At 44.2% G+C, this 23274-nt stretch overlaps 1 protein-coding gene across 2 annotated transcripts in view; it reads right to left on the bottom strand.

The window, feature by feature from the left end:
• TOLLIP (toll interacting protein) overlaps positions 1-23274 on the bottom strand; it is a 111157-nt gene that overhangs the window by 50258 nt on the left and 37625 nt on the right. The window contains exon 1 of one of the 2 annotated variants that reach the window (XM_068260791.1): positions 8801-8892. The exons of the other annotated variant lie outside the window; for it this stretch is intronic. The gene's annotated coding sequence lies outside the window, so the exon portion shown is untranslated. Of the gene's footprint in view, positions 1-8800; positions 8893-23274 lie in introns of those variants that run through there. 2 annotated transcript variants of the gene reach the window in all.

Below are 23274 nucleotides of genomic sequence, written 5' to 3'. Positions count from 1 at the left end.
GTGATTATTTCAACTGACATTCAGAATGCAGATAATAGCCACTCGTGCACGATCGGCTTGGCCAAGATGCATGTATTGTCCCATGAAAAAGGGAGGGTAAGGCAAGACAGGAGGCCAATCCGCTGGGCCCAAGGACAAAACAGTTGGCAAAAATTTCCGGCCAGGCTCACTGCTTGTAGCCTGAACTCAGCTGGGCACAGAAGGCAGGGAGATGCGTCTAAGGAATTATGTAAATGGGATTTAAGGATAAAAAAAAATAATTTGACAACACTGAGGTTCTAGATAATTCCTGTGACTCAGTACAAACAGGTGCTGGGGAAGAAAAACTAGACCAGGCTAGAGAAGACAGGACCCTATCTAGCAATCTGCATGTGAACATTACCAGATAAAATGAAAGCAATAGCCAACAGTAACAAGTTATTGGACTCCAGCCTGGCCACATGATAAACAACAGTGTTCTAATTTATGAAACTTACTGAAAGAGCACATCAAATGATTATAATAAAGCTGTGGAATGTCATGTGGGTGGCATGGTGGTCCAGCAATTTTGCACACTAGCAGTATTGGAGTCCCAGGTTCAATCTCTGCCCACACAACTGCAAATTTTCACAGGTTTCGGCTGGGTTTACACGGCTAGGAAAAACATTTTATCGGAACAGATACACGGATGTGAACGAATCCTATGCAAAGAAATTTGAGCGGACCACAAGTATAGGCGGTACACAATTTCTATAGAGAAGGTCAGACGAAGCCGATGGCGACATAATCAATGCTAGCTTATGAGAATGGAAAGTGGCTGTGTTCCGTAGGCTGTTTGCAGCATTGCCAAATACTCACCTGCCACTGTCCATTCAGGTTCTCCACCACAGGTGGCACCGACCATTCGAGTTCCTACATGGAAGAAACGCTGGTATACAGCTCCCAGTGCCCCATCAGAAGCATCAGACTCTTATTGGTTTGCAGAAGACTAATGGTGCTTGTGATGGGGCTCTGGGATTGATATAACAGCGTGCAGAAAACCAGAACGGCAGCGGAATGTGACGGAATCAGGTACCAGTGTGGGTGGCGACGTTAAAACTGGAATCAGATGAAAACCGGATACAACTGTAAGAAACTGATCGCCTGTCATGACTTATAAACTGCTTTTTTGCACGTTTCGACTTTAAATTCCAGACACTTAACGCACACAAAAAAAAAAAAATCTGCATTAAATCTGAAAGCCCATTGAAAATCATTGTTCATTTTCAACCTAATGCAGCTTTTTGAAGAAAAAGTAGTTTTTCGGACGATGCATGCGTTTGCTCCAGCCTGGACAATGCGTACGTACGCATGCGCTGTTCATTGCGCCTGGACTCACGCAGCCCTGGTGGAAAGGGGCACAGTGATGTGAATCATTCAAACTTTGTAAACCTAAATTTAGAGAAGTTATATAAATGCAGAATGATTATAATCCCATAGCATCACTGACCGGCCCAGACGTAAAATGTCTGTCTAAAGGCGCGTACACACACAAGTTGGACATGTGTATGCATAGTCAAGCAAATGATAACTGTTTTGCCAAATCTGCTTGGCGGACCAGTTGGATCAACTGTCGTTCAAACGACTGTCAGTTCCGTATGTGTGTACCATCGACCGTTCTATCAACGTGATGATGCACGTCTTATGACTGAACGTCCAGTCTGTCAGACGACACGTACATTAGTTTGTCGGCTGCTTTGTTGGACTTGAACGTGTACGGGACATTTAAATGACATTTTTTCCTGACAAGTAATTCAAACGACAATTGGGCATAAAGTTGGACTTGTGTACGTACCTTTAGTAACTAATTAGTAAAGACAGAATAAGGATAGCAGCCATGGTAAGGCTTCTATCTCTGGCAATAATCAGAAGATAGGTTTGCCTTTCCTTACTTTTGTGTACAGTTCCACCCTTCCAGTCATCACAAGCATTACTATGGTTTGAGGGGAAGCTCTCTGAGCAATGAGTGAAAGCCATGTACCTGTCCACATATAACAGAATAACTGAGGTGTGAGAAGGGAGGTGGGGAGTGCATGCATTCCTAAATGATCACTCACTCAGTCCCAAGAGCAGCCCATCAAACAGAGGGCAAGGCAGACAAGATTGGGCTTGTTCTATAAATCCAATGCTGGCAGGATATCTTCAGCTGTACTCCGATGTGCAGGTACTTAGTTCACTGCCAGTAGCATGCCATCAAAGTACAGCTGTTCCCCTGCCTGTAGCCATGATCATACCTTGGTACAAGGTTCTCATCTAAAATTACTGATGAGGAGTTAACACTCAGTGACCCTGACGTGAGCAGGCATGGAGCCCACCATATTTTCTTTTAATTTTGACAGTTGACCAGATAACCCCCTTTTTTGACTGCAGCAGTGTATAAATCACACACATGAAACAAGTACGTGGTTTAACTTTAGACAGAGCTACTGATCTGTATCTATGATCTGTGTCTGTGATTGAGTACTGGGGACAGAAGACAAAGAGGACAGACAGGCACTGTCATTTATTTCTTTTTAAACCAGGTCACCTCAGAGTCCCTTTAAGCCTTATATACACTTTAGAGTTCACGTGTTTGAAGCAAATCATTGGGGCCAGGTCTGGCTTGGCTGAGCTGCACGTACTACCCCCCTTTGGTACTGTGGGAAGGACTCAGAGTTTCTTCAACTCAAAGGAGCAGGCAATTATTTAAAACATTCCACCACTGGCAATTCATTGTGGTCCATGTTTTAACAGGTGCAAAAGATGAGGGGTGCCTGTACACATATCAAACTTATAGTCAAAACAATCACAAATTATATTATTATTATTATTATTATTATAATACAGCTAAAACAGTTTAATAGCTATGAGTACCTTTAATTTGATTCTACAGTTGGTCTTAATCCTACTAAAATGGTCTATAATCTAGTGTCTCACAAACCATGAGAGTAATACGGCGGCTGCCATATTTATTTCCTTTTAAACAATACTAGATGCCTGGCAGCCTGCTGATCAATTTGGCTGCAGCAGTGTCTGAATCACACCAGAAACAAGCAGGCAGCGAATCTTGTCAGATCTGACAATAATGTCAGAAACCCCTAATCTGCTAAATACTTTTTCAGGGTCTATGGCTAAAGTTATTGGAGGCAGAGGATCAGCAGGACAGCCAGGCAAATGGTTGCTTAACGTGTACCATAGTCAAAGCTCAGGTACAAAATCAGATACTTCCCTTACCAGAGGGAAGCCTCAGGATCCAATTGAGGCTTCCCTCGCTACTCTGAGGTCCCCCGTTGCAGAGTGCACTCTCCCCGGAAGATTAGCAACAATGAATTGTCGCCAATCACATTGGGGCTGCGCAGCTCCTCCTTCTGGATTAAGTGCTTGCAATAGCCGACTGAGCCCGTCTGTGCGTAGTAGCACAGAGCCGCGGGCCCCATGCTACTGCTCACGTGGCCATTGCATGCACCTGATGAAGAAAGAGTAGCTGCGTGGCGCCTGATGTGATGGTAGGCTGCGCTCAGCAATGGGGGGCTTGCAACAACCGAGGAAAGCCTCATTAGGATCCTGAGTCTTCCCTCTCTAAATAGTGACAGATTTTGAACCTGGGCTTCGGCTCAGGTTCACTTTAAGGCCTGAAACCCACTAGCAGCACTTTTCTGAGCGCTTCGCGATTTGAAAAGCTCTTGCTAATGTAATGCTATGGGTGTGATCCCACTTGAGTGATGTGATATTGTAAAAAATCCCCCATAGCATTGTATTAGCTTTTTCAAATCACTAGCGCTTAGAAAGGGCTTCTATAATATGGCAAGCTCACAAGCCTTATTGATCGTAATGCTGATCAATTTTTGCCAGGAATCTATTGAAATTACAAGTGGATGGTGAATTTCAATTGATCTGATGTGGTGGGGGAGCAGTGGTAGATCAACAGCCATTAGTGCTGAAGTGCATCGAAAAGTGCAACGCTGCAGATCGATAGATTTTCAATAGATTTCATGGTGAAACTCCGATCATAGCAAATCCAACAATTAAACATTTCCAAGGTAAAGATTCCAAAATTCTGGGTAACCACAGATGTTCACTTAAAGCTGAATTATTGCAAATACCTTCTGTTTTAAAAAGGCAAATCAAACTAAAAATTCCACCCTCCTTCACTTCACTCAAAAAAAATGTTGGTTTTACAAAACATATAATCCAGGAAGAGGATATCTTATCTGAGCAGTTATCGATTTTTGCTTCCTACATCTGAGCTGTATTGTCTGCCTTGAGTATCGAGGTAGAAGATTTGCTAGACTTTCAAATGTGCTTTTCAAAGACACTACATAGCGCACACATATTCACTCTGACTTCTACACAAATCCCCAGAGACTAACATGTATAGACCATTTTCCAATTTTTTTTCCTAACCTTTGCAGTCTGCACTACCTGCATAAGGTAGATCCAGAGGTTTTTTATTTATCTCAAAATAAACAGATCTGCAATTTTCTGTTGCAAAAAAAATAAAAATAAATAAAAATGCCATTTTGTGAATTGATTAGGGTCCGTTTCCACTTCGGCGATTTCGCCGGCGAATCTGCAGAGTTTCCCCGCACATGATTCGCACGGGGAAACGCTGCCATAGGGGATGACAGTGCCGCGGCGGAATCGCTTTCGGGAGCGAATCGGCCGGAACCCCCCGCAGAATTCGCTGCGGAGGCTGCGAATCCCATAGCCGTGCATGGCACGGCTCATGGGATTCGCCTGCGATCCCGCCGCACTAGTGGAAACGAGCCCTTAGTGAGTCCATTTTAGCTAAACTGAAGTTGGGGGTAACCTGGGCTCTGTCCCCTCATTCGTCTTTTTAGACAATGGCTTCAATTCATCAAAGGCTGTTCGATTAAAAAAAATGAGCACTTAAAATACAGCATTTAGTATTTTACACTTTTTTTGCTAATTCATCAATATTTTCACAGGTGCGGTAGAAGTTCGGTGATTTACCGAAGCCCACTGACAAAAACCTGTTAGCAACAGCAGAAGAGTCTGTTACATGCTGTTCTCCGTGCAGAGACAGCATTATAATAGTAAGAGGCATCCCGACATCCCTTTAGATGTACATGTTTGTTATACTGCCTCTGCTCGCTTTGAATCTGTCCATTAGTTTTTCTTAACATTTTATTTAATTGCCACAGTTTAGAATAACTTCCAGACTTTACATATGCCATGCTTTAGGTGATTTCCCAACTAGCTCCTTCGCATCTTCAAACAGGAACCTAAGAGGCAGGGGAAGCCTCTTGTTCCATGATCTCTCTGCTTGCTGCCTGGGGGGTAGAAAAGCTAGACCCGCCGGAGAAGCCTTCGGGTCAAATCACATCGATTAGCCGGACTTGCAGGAGACAGGGGCTGTTTATATCGGCTCCCTGCTTCTGTCAATCATTGGGATATCCACACGGAAGGCATTCAAAGCTGTTTTTCGCCACCTCGGAGCTGCCGGCAATGGTCAAACTGATACCGCATGTTGTAACCTTGATGAATTGAAATGAATTTACTAACATTACTGAGGTATTTACCGAACAAGTCATTAATTTTCCTCACTGCTCGGTAATTTCAGCTTTTCATGTGGTAACAGCCTTGATGAATTGACATTTTCCCAATTGCTCGGTAAAGTCAGCTGTTTTCTGCATTACCGAATGCGGTAATGCTTGATGAATTGAGGCCAATGAAATTAGAGGTAAACACATGCTAATCAGACACAGGAGAGAATTGTTTAGATAAGATACAGCTAGTACAAGTCAAGTCCAGATGCCCATTCCTGTGACTCCAGTATACAGGTCAGGCTGGAGGAGACACTTGCTGCATTTTTTGGAGTAAAAGATGCTCCACACAATAAGGTTTAGAGGAGAAATACCAGGGGGGGGGGGGGAATTACACTAAACCTGGTGTGTCCATGGGTACAGGGGCATCTTGTGGATCTTCTCATCCCCAATTATTTTCCCCTTGTACCTCTAGTGCCTGCCTTGCACCACTTGTGACAGATGAGCCAAAACAAGCATTGGAAATGAATCCACTTATTGGACAGTTAGGGCCCTTTTCCACGAGAGCATTTGCGATTAAGCTTAATCGCAAAACCACAAACTGCTAGTGATTTTAAAATCGCTAGTTTGCTTTTTAACATAGGAATCGCCGTAGGTAATTTCCACTACCACGATTCTTTTTTTTACTCAATCGCGATGCGGAACGATTTTTGCCGTTGATTTTGCTATGCAGTGCATAGCATAGCAAAATCGCGATCGCAAACGTCGGGAAATCGCCGCAAAATTTTGTACATGTGCTGAATCGCAATCAATAGCGTTCAGCGTGAACGCTAACGACTGCAGGTGGAAAAGGGCCCTTAATAGGTTCTAGAACTTCCCACACATTATACATTCTCTAGGAAGGTAAAAGTCCTATCTAGAAAATCTATCCAGGTAATGTCCAACCTACTGATTTGCCAGCTACACGAAGGTTTGCAAAACTGGACAGCCGATGCACAATCAGTCTGTATGGTATGTGGGAAACTAACATCTCACAGTTCAGGTCTAAGAAATAAGTTTCTTCAAAATTGTTACTGCACCAATGGTAACAATATGATGTGCAGGAATCCACTCTGGAGTGCTGAGTATCAACAACAATTTCTCAAGATCCGCACCATCAAACAGCCCATCTTTATTAATGTATCAAAATAATAAAAACATGATAAAACAGCATGGGTGAATGGCAGATGACGCACAGGCGTTTCGGACCATCACAATCCTTTCTCAAATCATCATAGACCCACACAGAGAAATTGTTGTTGATACTCAGCACTCCAGAGTGGATTCCTGCACATCATATTGTTACCATTGGTGCAGTAACAATTTTGAAGAAACTTATTTCTTGGACCTGAACTGTGAGATGTTAGTTTCCCACACACCATACAGACTGATTGTGCATCGGCTGTCCAGTTTTGCAAACCTTCGTGTAGCTGGCAAATCAGTAGGTTGGACATTACCTGGATAGATTTTCTAGATAGGACTTTTAACTTCCTAGAGAATGTATAATGTGCGGGAAGTTCTAGAACCTATTAAGGGCCCTTTTCCACCAGCAGTCGCTAGTGTTCACGCTGAACGCTATCGATTGCGATTCAGCACATGTACAAAATTTTGCTGCGATTGGACTTTAATGGTGCGGATCTTGAGAAATCGTAAGACATAAAAGTTGGCAGATTTGGATGGCAATTTAGCATCACATGGAAATTTCTATACACCTATTTTACCACTAGATGTCACTCTTATGACACCTGCAGCAAATGTCCAGTCAGAGAATTTGTTGCTGAAGCTTGTGTGAAGACAGGAGGAGATTCACACAGAGGCATGCAGAGACAAGCTGTACAGCATAATGTATTAAACTGTCAGCTCAGCTGCATTTTTCACTTAATCTACACAAAACATTTATTTCTAAAACATTTTGCAAATACACCCCACATGCCTGAAGGGGACAGTCCTTCCAGAATTTCCAGACACAGGCCATACCATTATCTGCAGATGAACCCAGAATGTCCAGACACAGGCCATACCATTATCTGCTGATGAACCCAGAATGTCCAGACACAGGCCATACCATTATCTGCTGATGAACCCAGAATGTCCAGGCACAGGCCATACCATTATCTGCTGATGAACATGCTGTAGAATTATAGTTTTGTTTGAGAAACTCGTTCTTTTGTCAAAAAGCATAAATGTGTCAGAATATTGACAGTTCTCACTTACAAATGACTCACGGTACATCTTTTGACACATACAATGATGACTTCATGTGCAAAATCTACAAGTGCTGATTTTGTTGTTACATGGTACAGTATTGTGTAAAATGTTGAAAACAAAAAAATAGATAAAAAAAACAACAACAAAAAAAAAAAAACACCACACCACATTGTTTAAGTTATAGGTCCACATCCAAATCATTTATCCACATTTCCCTATGTACAACACTTGACTCAACATACAGATTCAGCTTACAAACAAGCTGTTGGAGCAGAAACTGTTTGGAAGTAGGGGGAAAGTCTGTACAGAGAAGAAATTAAGGCGGCCATACATCGACCATCAGGTAGATTCTCCTGATCAAACCTCCTGATCAGAGAGGGAGTGATTAGCTTTCCACAGCATGAAATCCATTGGAAATCCACCATACTACTGCTGAAAAAAAGAACTGCATCATGATCGCAGCCACAATGCACCATGCAGCACATTTGCAATATATACAAATCACAAACGCCGTGAAAATGGTCCCATACAGATACATTACATTGCTTGAACACTTCAGAAAAGTGACCGAGTGTGAACTAGACCTTATTGATTAGGGCTTCATTTTGTGTTAAACACACCGTAGAAGTACACTAAAGTTCAGTACCTACACTGGATTAAACTCGTCCGGGACAGCCAATAAAGACCATCCAGGGCAAGAATCTACCATGTGTACAAAAAGCATCACCTCCCAAAGGACCAAGTACTGTTCCCAGCAGGCAGCGGTGCTTGTACGTGTGTACGTTAACACCAAGCCACTGCTGCATTAAACATTTGGCAGGATCAACTCATGAACATTTCAGAACTTTGATACAGCACTGGAGTGGTCTGGTCTTGAATATTAACCTGATAACTAGAGACCCAAGAGACAGCTGCAAAGATACTGGAGTCATGGAAGAGCGGTATCAGAATACAGAGCATACATGCACACACAGTCACATACCACCCTCAGCATATAGTCTTCCCGTTCTGAGAATCTAGGATATGACCCAGCCACACATAAATCTTACCAAATCTTGCCATAAGTGGGTGCTGCAAACTGGAGACTTCTGGTGAAACTGAAGAGCATCCAGACTGCCCCCTGCCTCAGGATCTCTCTGGCGTTACACTTCCTTATCAGCAAGGGACAGTGTTTAGCCCTGCAGCCACAACTCATATTGGAATGTGCATTACTGTATGCCTCATCAAAGGTGTGGAGACGTGAAGTAAGCAAAGGGCTGGGCCATGAAGGGAAAGGTGCTCACAAGTGGTTTTTCAAGTATATGAAAAATAAACTTCATTCAAGAGAAGCACATGCTGTTCCAGTTACAAACAACTGCTACAGGAGTAAAACTGAAAAGCACACTCATATTCAATTCACTTTTCATCGTCTGTTTAATACAATTTTTCAGCACTGTACAACTGAAAAAGTACCAAAAAGTACTGCCAACATTATTCTGAGTACATTCTTGCTTGCTGGTGGTTTAAAGGGAATTTTATTAATAAGGTGTGGTAATATCACCTCGGAGAAAAGGAAAATTGAATAAAAGGCCTGTTCACATGCTAGATTAAAGATGGCTGAGGCATCTGATAACGACCGCCTCAGCCAATAATCTGACGTGTGCACAGCAGCCCCTGACCCGCCGGGGTGGAGATCAACTTGGCCAAATGACAGCCGATAGGTTTGTTCTCACTGCTCTGCCCCCTCCCTCGCATTGCATCAGGAGTCTATAGGCTGATTAAGTGTCTACAGAAAATGTACAAAATGCTCTTATGCTGAGAATACATCAGTGTTCTCCCCAGAGCCTTTCAGCAGGGCGGAGCGCCCACCTGACCCTGCCCTCCCGCCCGGCTGCCGTTTCCCCTGGTCTGTAGCAGAGTTACTTCCTCCTCCTTGAATCATTACAGCAGCAGCGGCTGTGTCTGTGCAGCCAGCTCGCAGTTATTCAGGGTTGCTATCTCCGCCCTCTTCCCCAGCTCCCTTCGTAGTGTAGAGGGGCGGGGAAAGCTCCTGTGAAGTAGTTACACACAGGACAGATAAACTTGCACCGCGGGACGCCAGGCTCTATTCATTCCGGCAAGTGTCTTGTCACAACGGGGGAGGGGGGCTGTCTTGCAGCCATTGCTGTGTGGCAAATGCCTTTTATGTGCAGACAGAATTAGTTTAGCGTCACACACTTGTACTACCCTCACTAATGAGTAATGTGGAGAGGAGAGCTGTAACCTTGCAGAAGATTTCTGCTGATTATAAAACGGGACATTACTGACCTTCTAGAAAAAAAAAAAAAAAAGCAAGTTAGCTGTAATCTTAGCTAAACTTGGAAAATACTTGTGGTTATTGCTGTCTAAACTTCAGAGCACTTTATTCAGCAGCCTCCTTTTGATATTCATAGCACAGTAACAGAGAGAGAGAGAGAGAGAGAGAGAGAGAGAGAGAGAGAGAGAGAGAGAGAGAGAGAGAGAGAGAGAGAGAGAGAGAGAGAGAGAGAGAGAGAGAGAGAAAGAGAGAGAGAGAGAGAGTGTGTGTTTTATCCTGGGTTGTCCCAACCCATCCAGTAGTACCTGACCTCGGCACGCCGAGGTTTACGCGCATACACCATTACTCCGCATGATAAAGGAAGGTTTGCGCGCGAGCGGCCCGCGTGTTTCAAAATTTTGTGAGTCAACCCCCCAGTGTGACCCTCCCCACCCGGCTACTTTTTCATGCCACCCGGCTGGAAAAATATTCTGGGGAGAACACTGTACATGGTTCGTTTTTTAGCTGATTAGATGGTTCGATAGATAATTTCCGACATGTCCGATCTCCCTTTCGATTCTTTGGCCGCTCGTTTTCTGATAGAAGTGAATGTAAAAAGAAAAAACGAGCGGAAGGTAAGAGAATCGACTGCAGAATTGAGCGGCAAAAACGATCGAGAGCAGAAACGCACAGCAGAAACGAACAGTGTTTTCCCAGCATTAGGGCTCTGTTCCACTGCAACGCAGAGCTGTGCATTTCTGCGCGCCACTCCAGGGGGGGGGGGGGGGGGGGGGCGGCGGCGGCAGAGCTTGCGATCCCATTCCTTATACTGAATGGGATCGTGGGTGCAATCGCCCCATAATCACAGTGCATGTATGGAAACAGCAGACAGTCCAGTCTACGCAGGGTCTTCTGTACCTGCAATTGCATTGCCATAAGCACAGTTGAAAGCGAGCTATATGGAAACGGGCCCTTACACTGTTCAGTGTAGTGTAGAAAAAGTGCCTCATGCAGCATGGGATCATGTTTACTACTGGCACGCACTGGCAGAACTGTTTCTTTTAGTTGAAGACACACCCCTTTCCAAGTTTATCCAGATTGCTTAGGGCCCTGTTTCATACTGTAAATCACCACAATTTTTAAACAAATACGTTTGCAATACTTGTTCAGGGAGCAATTCTTGTTCTCTGAAAGGACTTTTTCCCTTCTGAGAACTGGCTTTTCTCTGACAAACCTGCCACCAGGTTCACACTGCTGGTGAGTTCATTTCCACCTTAACCTCCCTGGCGTTCTATTAAGATCGCCAGGGAGGCTGCGGGAGGGTTTTTTTTTAATAAAAAAAAAACTATTTCATGTTGGCTGCATGAAAGCCCACTAGAGGGCGCTCCGGATGCGTTCTTCTGATCGCCTCCGGCGGCCAGAAGTAACACGGAAGGCCGCAATGAGCGGCCTTCCGTGTTTCGCTTACCTCGTCGCCATGGTGACGAACGGAGTGACGTCATGGATGTCAGCCGACGTCCTGACGTCAGCCGCCTCCGATCCAGCCCTTAGCGCTGGCCGGAACTTTTTGTTCCGGCTACGCTGGGCTCAGGCGGCTGGGGGGACCCTCTTTCGCCGCTGCATGCGGTGGATCGCCGCGCTGCAGCGGCGATCAGGTAGCACACGCGGCTGGCAAAGTGCCGGCTGCGTGTGCTGCTTTTTATTTGAGCCAAATCGGCCCAGCAGGGCCTGAGCGGCAGGCTCCGGCGGTACTGGACGAGCTGAGCTCGTCCAGACCGCTCAGCAGGATAAAGTTTCTCTATCCACTTCAGCCTAACTAGACGAGTATACATGTCCAGTGTAATTGTGGAGAGAGCACCACCAGTTTGTTACTAAATGAGGCAGATGTGGTATAATTTTATCTGGGATAAGTTATAGAATACATTTTGGTGTATTTTTTGAAGCTTGGACCCACATCACATGAGAAATGGGTAGAGACAAACAATCCAACATAAAAATGAATTTTCAAAATTATAATCAAACTTGGGAAAGTATTAGTATAGCTACACAAGACCTATGGGGTAACATTATAACCGTGATAAGTAGTAGAATAGATTTTAGGGTGTTTTAGAGTTAAGGGCTATGTCTTGTGTATTCCTTTTAGTAATAAACTGAATCAAAAGGAATAAAAATGTTGTATATTCTGTACCAAAACCAAGACTTGTAAAATGAAAACAAAGCGGAAGAATATAAAAAGAAAACAACTATGTTTTTACCTTAGGAACTCGGCTTTTTAAATATGTATGCCATGAGGGTATACTACTGTTATTTTTGCAAATAAAGTTGTGTAATCATTGATAGTGTACAACAAGAAAGCAAAAAAACACTTAATACTTTTATTTCCAAATACAATATTGTCACCATACATTGTATTAGGAACATAATCTAAATGGTATAATATCCAGGATGGATAAGCAAATAAAAATGTGTGGGTTAAACTTATAGTTAGCGCTGTTTATTGTAAAGCTATAAAGAATGTAAATGGAGAAAGTATTTTTTCAATTTTGAAATGCATAGAAAATAAGGTAATTACTAAACAAAAATATTACTCACTAAAAGCCTAATTTGTCCTAAAAAACAATACATAGATTTAGGTGTGATAAGTAGTAATGAAGTTATTGACAAATTAATGGGAGCAGCGCTGATGTGTGAAAATTGTGCTCGTCCTGAGGTGGTTAAGGATCAGGAAAACTTAAAGCAAACTTTTCATATAAGCCCATCTCCAGACCATGGATTTGTAAAATATCTGCCAACACACCCTAGATAAAAGTCAGTGCACACAAATCGGAGATGTCACATGACATTTCCTTGCAATATTGATACAGTGGCTTGCAAAAGTATTCGGCCCCCTTGAAGTTTGACATTTTGTCATATTACTGCCACAAACATGAATCAATTTTATTGGAATTCCACATGAAAGACCAATACAAAGTGGTGTACACGGGAGAAGTGGAACGAAAATCATACATGTTTCCAAACATTTTTTACAAATAAATAACTGCAAAGTGGGGTGTGCATAATTATTTAGCCCCCTTTGGTCTGAGTGCAGTCAGTTGCCCATAGACATTGCCTGATGAGTGGTAATGAATAAATAGAGTGCACCTTTGTGTAATCTAATGTCAGTACAAATACAGCTGCTCTGTGACGGCCTCAGAGGTTGTCCAAGAGAATATTGGGAGCAACAACACCATGAAGTCCAAAGAAGACACCAGACAGGTCAGGGATAAAGTTATTGAGAGATTTAAAAGCAGGCTTAGGCTACAAAAAGATTTCCAAAGCCTTGAACATCCCACGGAGCACTGTTCAAACGATCATTAAGAAATGGGAGTATGGCACAACTGTAAACCTACCAAGACAAGGCCGTCCACTTAAACTCACATGCCGAACTAGGAGAGCACTGATCAGAAATGCAGCCAAGAGGCCCATGGTGACTCTGGATGAGCTGCAAAGATCTACAGCTCAAGTGGGGGAATCTGTCCATAGGACAACTATTAGTCGTACACTGCACAAAGTTGGCCTTTATGGAAGAGAAAGCCTTTCTTAACAGAAAAGCATAAGAAGTCCCATTTGCAGTTTGCCACAAGCCATGTGGGGGGCACAGCAAACATGTGGAAGAAGGTGCTCTGGTCAGATGAGACCAAAATGGAACTTTTTGGCCAAAATGCAAAACACTATGTGTGGCAGAAAACTAACACTGCACATCACTCTGAACACACCATCCCCACTGTCAAATATGGTGGTGGCAGCATCATGCTCTGGGGGTTCTTCTCTTCAGCAGGGACAGGGAAGCTGGTCAGAATTGATGGGAAGATGGATGCAGCCAAATACAGGGCAATCTTGGAAGAAAACCTCTTGGAGTCTGCAAAAGACTTGAGACTGGGGCACAGGTTCGGATTCCAGCAGGACAACGACCCTAAAAATAAAAGCCAGGGCAACAATGGAATTGTTTAAAACAAAATATATCCATGTGTTAGAATGGCCCAGTCAAAGTCCAGATCTAAATCTAATTGAGAATCTGTGGCAAGATCTGAAACCAGCTGTTCACAAACGCTGTCCATCTAATCTGACGGAGCTGGAGCTGTTTTGCAAAGAAGAATGGGCAAGGATTTCAGTCTCTAGATGTGCAAAGCTGGTAGAGACAAACCCTGAAAGACTGGCATCTATAATTGCAGCAAAAGGTGGTTCTACAAAGTATTGACTCGGGGCTGAATAATTACGCACACTCCACTTTGCAGTTATTTGTAAAAAATGTTTGAAATCATGTATGAGTTTCGTTCCACTTCTCACGTGTACACCACTTTGTATTGGTCTTTTATTTGGAATTCCAATAAAATTGATTCATGTTTGTGGCAGTAATGCAAGGTACTTTTGCAAGCCACTGTATATAAATATAAACAGGTTGCTCAGAAGAAGCACAAAAAGGTAATCAGGCTATCCACTACCCGACACCCACTGCTCTACTAGCTCCTTCCTCAGTAATACCTGGTAAGTTATTGGTAAGTAAATGCTTTATTGAAAATAAACTGTTGGCAGTGCTGGAGTACACGTTTCCTTCCTGCACCACATTTTGTCTCTCCAGCTGGTCCAGATCACCATTTAAGAACAAATTTCCTGGTACAGCCTCAAATATTCCCGCCAAGCATACATTTGAAATCGGCGCCGGTAGACTTGGGCGCAGGATACAGCCTGATCCTGCACAAGTCCGGGCCGTGTTAATTACTATTCCCCCTCCAGGCCACCATGGATAGCGGGGGAACGATATAATTCGGCTTCCAGCTATTGCTAGAGCCCGAATTATTGTGTTTTAAAAGCAACTTCGGCTCTGTCTTCTGACGGAGCCAACATCACCCACTGAGCGCCTCTATAGATGTAATTCCTATTACAGTCTATGGGTCTATGGTGGCGCCGGCTGCGCCAAAATCTACCCGCGCTGAAAACCACTGCTCCGCCCGCCAACTTGCTGTGCCGCCTTCAACCCACTTTTGTCTAGTAAGGTAAACAATGTGATTCACACACGCCAATAAAATGATTTTGCAGTTTTATAAACTGCGTGTGCAAGCTGAAGAGACAATTCGCGCGCGCGCGCACACACACACACACACACACACACACACACACACACACACACACACACACACACACACACACACACACACACACACACACACACACACACACACACACACACACACACACACACACACACACACACACACACAGCACCATATTTGTCCGATAGTTGTTCGAATTGATCTGTCAAACGGATTAAACAGAACAGATATCAGTCGCTTGTCATTAAGCTACTTTTTTTCATACAACAATGAATGCCTGGAACTGCAAGATCCGTTTGGATGTTTCAAATGACTTTTATCCGTGTGTACAGAGCTTTAGTAATCAGAGTGCTAAATACAGTAATAAAAAAATACACCATTGCCATGAAAGCCAGTGTCAGTGTCTCGTATTAAAGAGACAATGAAGCGAAAAAAAATGATGATGATATAACGAATTGGTTGTGTAGTATGGATAATTACTAGAACATTAGTAGCAAAGAAAATATTCTCAGTTTTATTTTCAGTTATATAGTTGTTTTTATAACATTGCATCATTCTCCAATATTTGCAGTTTACACACTACTCCGCATTCTAAACGATTTTAAAGAGCAGGCTAGTGAACTTTTGAACTGTCCTCTGCAGGAAAAAAAAAAAACAATACAGTGACTGACACTTGAGATAATAAGCTTTACAATACAGAGCTCTCTGGCGATAAATAGCTCTTTTGCATAGATAACGGGAGTCTCATAATTCTTCCTGTACTGAAAACAATATTAGACTTATGTCTCTGCTCCTAATGTTTTATTTCTTAGCTGTACTACACATACAAAATTATATCATCATTTTTTTCAGCTCCAGTGTCTCTAAATCATATCCACAGATGACCCCTGGATGCAGGTCACCCTGTAAGAGCTCAATCAGCAACATTACCCTTCTGAATGGTCTGCTGCATGTACACATTAGTGTCCAGGGGTCCATTCACGCTATTCACATTGTACTACAACACAAAGCTGACAATAAGTAATACATTCAAATTACAAATCACAACCAGCTGTCACTCCACTGTGCAACTGCAAAACATAACAGCTGCTAGGTGAATTCCACTACACCTCGGACACCAGGGCAGTGCTGGAACGAGGCGACTTGACCCAAATATGCAACAAGGAAGCAAAAAGTTCCGCACAAACTCCTGTGTGTAATCGAGTCCCAATTTATTAACCTCCTTAGCGGTAACCCCGTGTGTGACACGGGGTAAGCCGCCGGAGGGTGCCGTTCAGGCCCTGCTGGGCCGATTTACATAATTTTTTTTTTTGCTGGACGCTGCTGTGCTGCCCCCTGGCGGAATTTTTCATACCGCCAGGGGGGTTAATGCAGGTAAAAACGCCAAACAGTCAAGGAGCTGACATGTTTCGGACTCGCAGGTCCTTAATCATAGCACAAGTTCATGTTGAAAAGACACAGTGAATATAAAATCTAAAACCCACCCCCAACACAGGTGAATCCAATTACACTCATTGGTTCACACTCAAGAGTGGCAGTAGGTGTGGCTAAAACGTATATACAGAGGAGACATTACCCCTATTCTACTCAATTAAAACCAAAATAACACCTATGAGAAGGATACAAGCAGCGCTTTGATGGTAGAGCTTGATTGATTCTAAGGACACACCAATCAATTAAAAAAATATATACATATTTTAATGGTAAGCAAAGACTAAACCAGAAACAAAAACAAAGAAAAGAAAGGAATTCAAGTGATGGAATTTAAATCCCATCTAGTATTGAGTCCATGTGGTGAACGTGTCCCTAATTGGAATATCCAAAAAGCTTCTTTAATAAGTAACAATTTCTTCCAATCGCCACCTCTCAGTGGTCTCGGGATTCGTTCGATCCCTTGGAAGGAAAAAGACGACATGTCCCCCGCATGGACCAGGTTAAAATGGCGTGCCACGTTGGAAATACCAGTTGTAAGCCACCCTGACCCTCTATAATGTTCGGAAATACGTTCCCTTGAATGGCGGGTGGTACACCCAACATACTGAACATGGCACAGAGTACAAGATACTAGATACACCACATATGTGGTATGACAATATCTTGTCTCATGGGAAAACTCTTGTCATTGTGAAAGGAAACAATAGATTTGGTAATGTGGTGAACATCACAATACTGACACGTAACCATGCCACATCTGTCAGAGCCAACTGTATTAAGCCAACATGGGCGATAAGAAGTAGAAGTGAATAGGCTAGGAGACAAGATGTTACCCAAAGTAGGGGCACGCCTACTCACAAACTTAGTTCCCCTACTTAACACCTGTCGAATTTGTTCATCAGCATGCAAAATAGGCAAGGAGTTTCTAACAATGGACACCACCTGACTATACTCAGAACTAAAAGCTGTCACAAAAAAAGTGCCCTCAGCTACGTGATTATTGGCAGGCAAGGGGAAGGAAGCAAGAATTTGTTCGTCAGCATGCAAAATAGGCAAGGAGTTTCTAACAATGGACACCACCTGGCTATACTCAGAACTAAAAGCTGTCACAAAAAACGTGCCCTCAGCTACGTGATTATTGGCAGGCAAGGGGGAGGAAGCAAGAAGCTGCTTCCTGTTCCTATTAAGTGCAGCCTCCAACCCCTTGAAACCATCCAATGAGGATAGCCACGCTCCAACAATCGGCAATCAACGGTGTCCAATTCCCTATGCAGAGCATCCTCGCTAGAGCAATTACGACAAGCCCTAATAAATTCCCCAACCGGTACTGCCCGGATAGTATGGCGAGGATGACAGCTATTAGCCCTGAGCGTAGTGTTACCGCTACAGGGCTTGCGATAGGTGGAAGAGGACACCGTGCCAAGGTCAAAATCGCCTGCCAGGGTGACATCTAGGAAACTGATACTGGACTGGGCCCATTGGTGAGTAAACTGCAAATTAAGAGAATTGCAGTTCAGATACTCAACGAACATCGAGGCCTCGTCGGGCGTGCCGTCCCAGACGACCAAAAGGTCGTCTATATCTGCCATACCATACAATATGATGGGAAAAAACATTCTGATCAGAAAACAAGTGGAGCTCCTCCCACCAACCCATATATAAGTTGGCGAGAAAGGGAGAAAATTTTGCACCCATTGATGCTCCACAGCGCTGTAAAAAGTATGTTGAATCAAAAAGAAAGTAAATGTGGGCAAGCAGATATTGGACAGCAAGCCCGACGAGGGTACGAAGGTCCGTCGAGAATGACGTGTACCTGGCCAAGTGATATTCCATAGCCCGAAGGGCCAGGTGGTGGGGGATACAAGAATATAAAGATTTCACATCAATAGTAAGCCAACTGTATCCCTCCAACCACCTGAAATCCCTCAAACTACTTAAAACGTGTTTCGTATCACGTATATAGCCAGGCAGGCGTCTCACCAAAGGCTGTAAATGCAAGTCCACCCAATCTCCCAGGCGTTCCCCCAGAGAGCCAATTCCGGCCACAATTGGCCTGCCCTCTGGGGGAAAGCCCGGTTTGTGAATTTTTGGAAGATGGTGGAAGACTGGTACAATCGGACATGAAACAGCCAAATATTGGGCCAGTCTTGGAGAGAGGACACCAGTACTTTCACCAAACGAAAGTAAGGAAAAGAGTTTCCTTTTGAATTCCTCAGTAGGATCACTTGATAGCTGATGATGTGTGTCCGAGTCCTGAAGTTGTCTAAGGGCCTCATTTCTATAAATCTCAGCATCAAGGACAACCACTGCCCCACCCTTGTCAGCACCCCGTATAAACAATGCGGGAGTTCTGCTTAAGGGTGGTCAGGGCCCGCCTCAATATTGGTCAAATTAGAACCTCCCATATTTTTATGGGTAGTAGAGGCCAACTCAAGCAACGGTCGTTCTACTGTGTCCTGGAAGGCATCAACAGGAGGGGTGCGGGCAGAGGTAGGATAGAAGGTTGCATTGCGAATAGAGAGAGGCCTGACATCCTCCACAGACACCAAGGGCACTGTCTCCGTGAGCAATTGCTCCAAGTGTAAGGGCCTGTTCAGACTATGCGCGTTCCTAGACGTTTTCAGGGAACACGTACGGGTACCAAAAACGCATAGGAACGGCTCCTAATGCTTTTGAATGGGCTAGTTCACATGTATGCGTATGAGACGCATAAGTTTCTCATCCGCATTGCTGCACGCAGTTCTGTGCGTCACGCATAGAAACGGACGCAATGAAAGTCTATGGACGCGTATCAAAAACGCGTACTATTGCGTTTTTAGCGTCCGTTTTCCTCTGCGGTTCCCATAATTCTTTTTCCCCTGGGTCACGTGTGTGTGCAAAACGCAATAGAATACGCATTCGAACGCAAGAAAAACGCATGCGTTTTTCAACTTGCGTTTCTTTGATTTTAAACGCATTCTTCATATGCAGATAGTCTGAACAGGCCCTTAGAGAGACTTGGTGTCACTAAAGGTCTGGATGTCAGGCAACCCTTCCTTCTTAATCCCTGGCCGCCTTTCCTCCACATCATCTGCCTTAGAAAAAATTTTCCTAAGAAGAACCAATCTAACAAATCTATTAACATCTCGAATGGTGGAAAAAAGATCAAAATGGTGGGGGGTGGGAGCAAAGGAAAGACCCTGGGAGAGAACAGCAATCTCCTCTGTTGAAAGAATAGTGGCAGAAAGATTAACCACTGAGTGTAAGGAATGAAGGGGAGATGGACTCCCGGGGGCCCTCCGATGCTTCAAACCCGCCCGTCTGGTGTGACCCTTTCTTTTCTTTTTCTGTTGTATTTCCTCGGTTTCTTGTAATAGGAACGAGGAGGCGGAATATTGCCGGTTTTTGGTGGTGCAGTAGGAATAATGGGAATTGCAGAGGCCAACCTACCCCCAGAAGCCCCCTGATGTCCATGGCCCGAGGCATCCGATCACTCAGATTGAGAGTCAGAGGTCTCGGGAGAACTAAAGGTCACCTTTTTGGTTGGCCTAGGTTTAGGCTGACGAGGTAGCTGTCTAGGTGACCTAGGTATACTCTCCCAATGACCCCACTCAAACCACACCCTTCTTATAATCCTCTACATCACAGAGATATTTAACGCGCTTAGTGTCTGTGATAATGGACTCCAACTTCTCGATATTATCTTTAAGTCTCTGATTAAGCTCATCATAGAGCTGTAGAGAATCAAATTTCGTAAGAGTCGCTTTTATCTCAGACACCTGTGCGCGCAAATCCACCAACCGTTCTTCATATACAATAATGAGTTTCATAAGTTTAATAGAACGATCAGACAATATTGCATTCCATTCAATTACAAATTCATCAGAGTAAATGGTGGCGGGTACCTTCTTAATATGTAGACCTCGTAGTAGAATATCAGCCACGTATTGCTTAAGACTAGTGAGGTCCCACCATACACGAGTTTCTTTTTGCATTAAGGGTAAATGCCAGCTTGAGAGTAACATCTGATTGAACTGTATGAGTCCCCAATTGTCTAGAAAAGACAGCAGCAAATTTGGAGGTCCTTTCTGGATTATAATCCAAATTCCCAAGTGAAATCAAATGGTTGTCCACAGATTCCTTATGTGGGACAGGGGGAGCAGAGGAGGCACCCGTAAGTTCACCTGAGTTCAATGTATCTGGTGCTAAGGGCATATCAGGCTGAGAGCCCACAGTTCCAAGTACCTGGCTTGAATTCAAAGAGTCCTGCACTCTCTGTACAGCTGAATGGGCAAAAGGGGAAACTGTAATGCAATCCTCAGCAACATTAGAGGCAGAGGTGGATACATGGGCCCCAACACCCCCAGGGGCCGGGATGGCAGAGAGATCATCTAACAAACCCCTCACCAGTTGTACACAGTGAGGTCGAACTTCCACTTGAATATCAGGTACCTGGAATCCAGTATCGGCAGCACCTTGGGATGGAAGATGAATCTGGGTCCTTGCCGGAAGAGATAAGCGCCGACGTGCATTCAGAACCTCAGCAAGATCTAAGTGCGAGGCTGTATTCTTCGGACGAGCGCCCGATGACGTCACACGCGGAAGTTCCTCCGCAATCAAGCCTCCTCCGGAAACCAGAGAGGAACCCAGCAGGTCCGGGGAAGCAGGAAGCTCCGCCACGCCATCTCCCGGCAACAGCTCACTCCGCACAGCGCCAGGAGCACGCACCCCCAGCAGGACAGCCACGGCCGGCATAGAGACAGGCGGCCGAGACAAAGACAGACCCGCAGCAGACGGAGGCACAAAACAGGGCGACACAGCAGAGGGTAAGCCACTCACAGCAGATGCAAGCATCTTCACTTTGGAGCCATCACGCTCCCGGGCCACAGAAGTTTCTCCACTAGTCTGTCCTCCGAATTGTGTGTGAGTAGCAGTGACAGTAGCAGAAGAGACAGAATCATACTTCACTTGCTGCAGGCCCTTGTCTTTAGTCAGTGTAACTCCTAGCATGATGGAGTCAGTTGACACTTGTCCAAGCAAAGGATCTATGTTCATCAATAGGGGATCCATAGAACGAGTGGGTGAACCACCCGTGATTTTAGATGAAACTGTAGGAAAAAAGGTTTTGATGACCGGCGTGTTCTTAGCAGCTCCTCCAACAGAAGCTGTAGCATGACTGCGAGTAATACGATGTTCCTTCTGAGCCATGAACTTAATCCAAGCTGTAGGCAGATAAGCCTGTGCCAGAACGGACACACCAAGGGAGCAGAAAAAGTCAAGGTACTAGCTGGTAGGTGAATTCCGCTACACCTCGGACACCAGGGCAGTGCTGGAACCAGGCGACTTGACCCAAATATGCAACAAGGAAGGAAAAAGTTTCGCACAAACTCCTGTGTGTAATCGAGTCCCAATTTATTAATGCAGGTAAAACGCCATACAGTCAAGGAGCTGACATTTTTCGGACTCGCAGGTCCTTAATCATAGCACAAGTTCATGTTGAAAAGACACAGTGAATACAAAATCTAAAAACCACCCCCAACACAGGTGAATCCAATTACACTCTCATTGGTTCACACTCAAGAGTGGCAGTAGGTGTGGCTAAAAACGTATATATAGAGAAGAAATTACCCCTATTCTACTCAATTAAAACTAAAATACCACCTATGAGAAGGATACAAGCAGCGCTTTGATGGTAGAGCTTGATTGATTCTAAGGACACACCAATCAATTAAAAAATATATACATATTTTAATGGTAAGCAAAGACAAAACCAGAAACAAAAACAAAGAAAAGAAAGGAATTCAAGTGATGGAATTTAAATCCCATCTAGTATTGAGTCCATGTGGTGAACGTGTCCCTAATTGGAATATCCAAAAAGCTTCTTTAATAAGTAACAATTTCTTCCAATCGCCACCTCTCAGTGGTCTCGGGATTCGTTCGATCCCTTGGAAGGAAAAAGAGGACATGTCCCCCGCATGGACCAATTTAAAATGGAGTGCCACATTGGAAATACCAGTTGTAAGCCACCCTGACCCTCTATAATGTTCGGAAATACGTACGGGAGATTGGGTGGACTTGCATTTACAGCCTTTGGTGAGACGCCTGCCTGGCTATATACGTGATACGAAACATGTTTTAAGTAGCTTGAGGAATTTCAGGTGGTTGGAGGGATACAGTTGGCTTACTATTGATGTGAAATCTTTATATTCTTGTATCCCCCACCACCTGGCCCTTCGGGCTATGGAATATCACTTGGCCAGGTACACGTCATTCTCGACGGACCTTCGGACCCTCGTCGGGCTTGCTGTCCAATATCTGCTTGCCCACAATTACTTTCTTTTTGATTTAACATACCCATTACAGCACTGTGGAGCACCAATGGGTGCAAATTTTTTCTCCCTCTCTCGCCAACCTATATATGGGTTGGTGGGAGGAGCTCCACTTGTTTTCTGATCAGAATGTTTTATCCCATCATATTGTATGGTATGGCAGATATATAGACGACCTTTTGGTCGTCTGGGACGGCACGCCCGACGAGGCCTCGATGTTCGTTGAGTATCTGAACTGCAATTCTCTTAATTTGCAGTTTACTCACCAATGGGCCCAGTCCAGTATCAGTTTCCTAGATGTCACCCTGGCAGGGGATTTTGACCTTGGCACGGTGTCCTCTTCCACCTATCGCAAGCCCTGTAGCGGTAACACTACGCTCAGGGCTAATAGCTGTCATCCTCACCATACTATCCGGGCAGTACCGGTTGGGGAATTT

The sequence above is a fragment of the Hyperolius riggenbachi genome, chromosome 11 (genome assembly GCF_040937935.1).
Source record: "Hyperolius riggenbachi isolate aHypRig1 chromosome 11, aHypRig1.pri, whole genome shotgun sequence".
Taxonomy (NCBI): domain Eukaryota; kingdom Metazoa; phylum Chordata; class Amphibia; order Anura; family Hyperoliidae; genus Hyperolius; species Hyperolius riggenbachi.
This window is presented reverse-complemented; position numbering and strand designations above follow the sequence as displayed.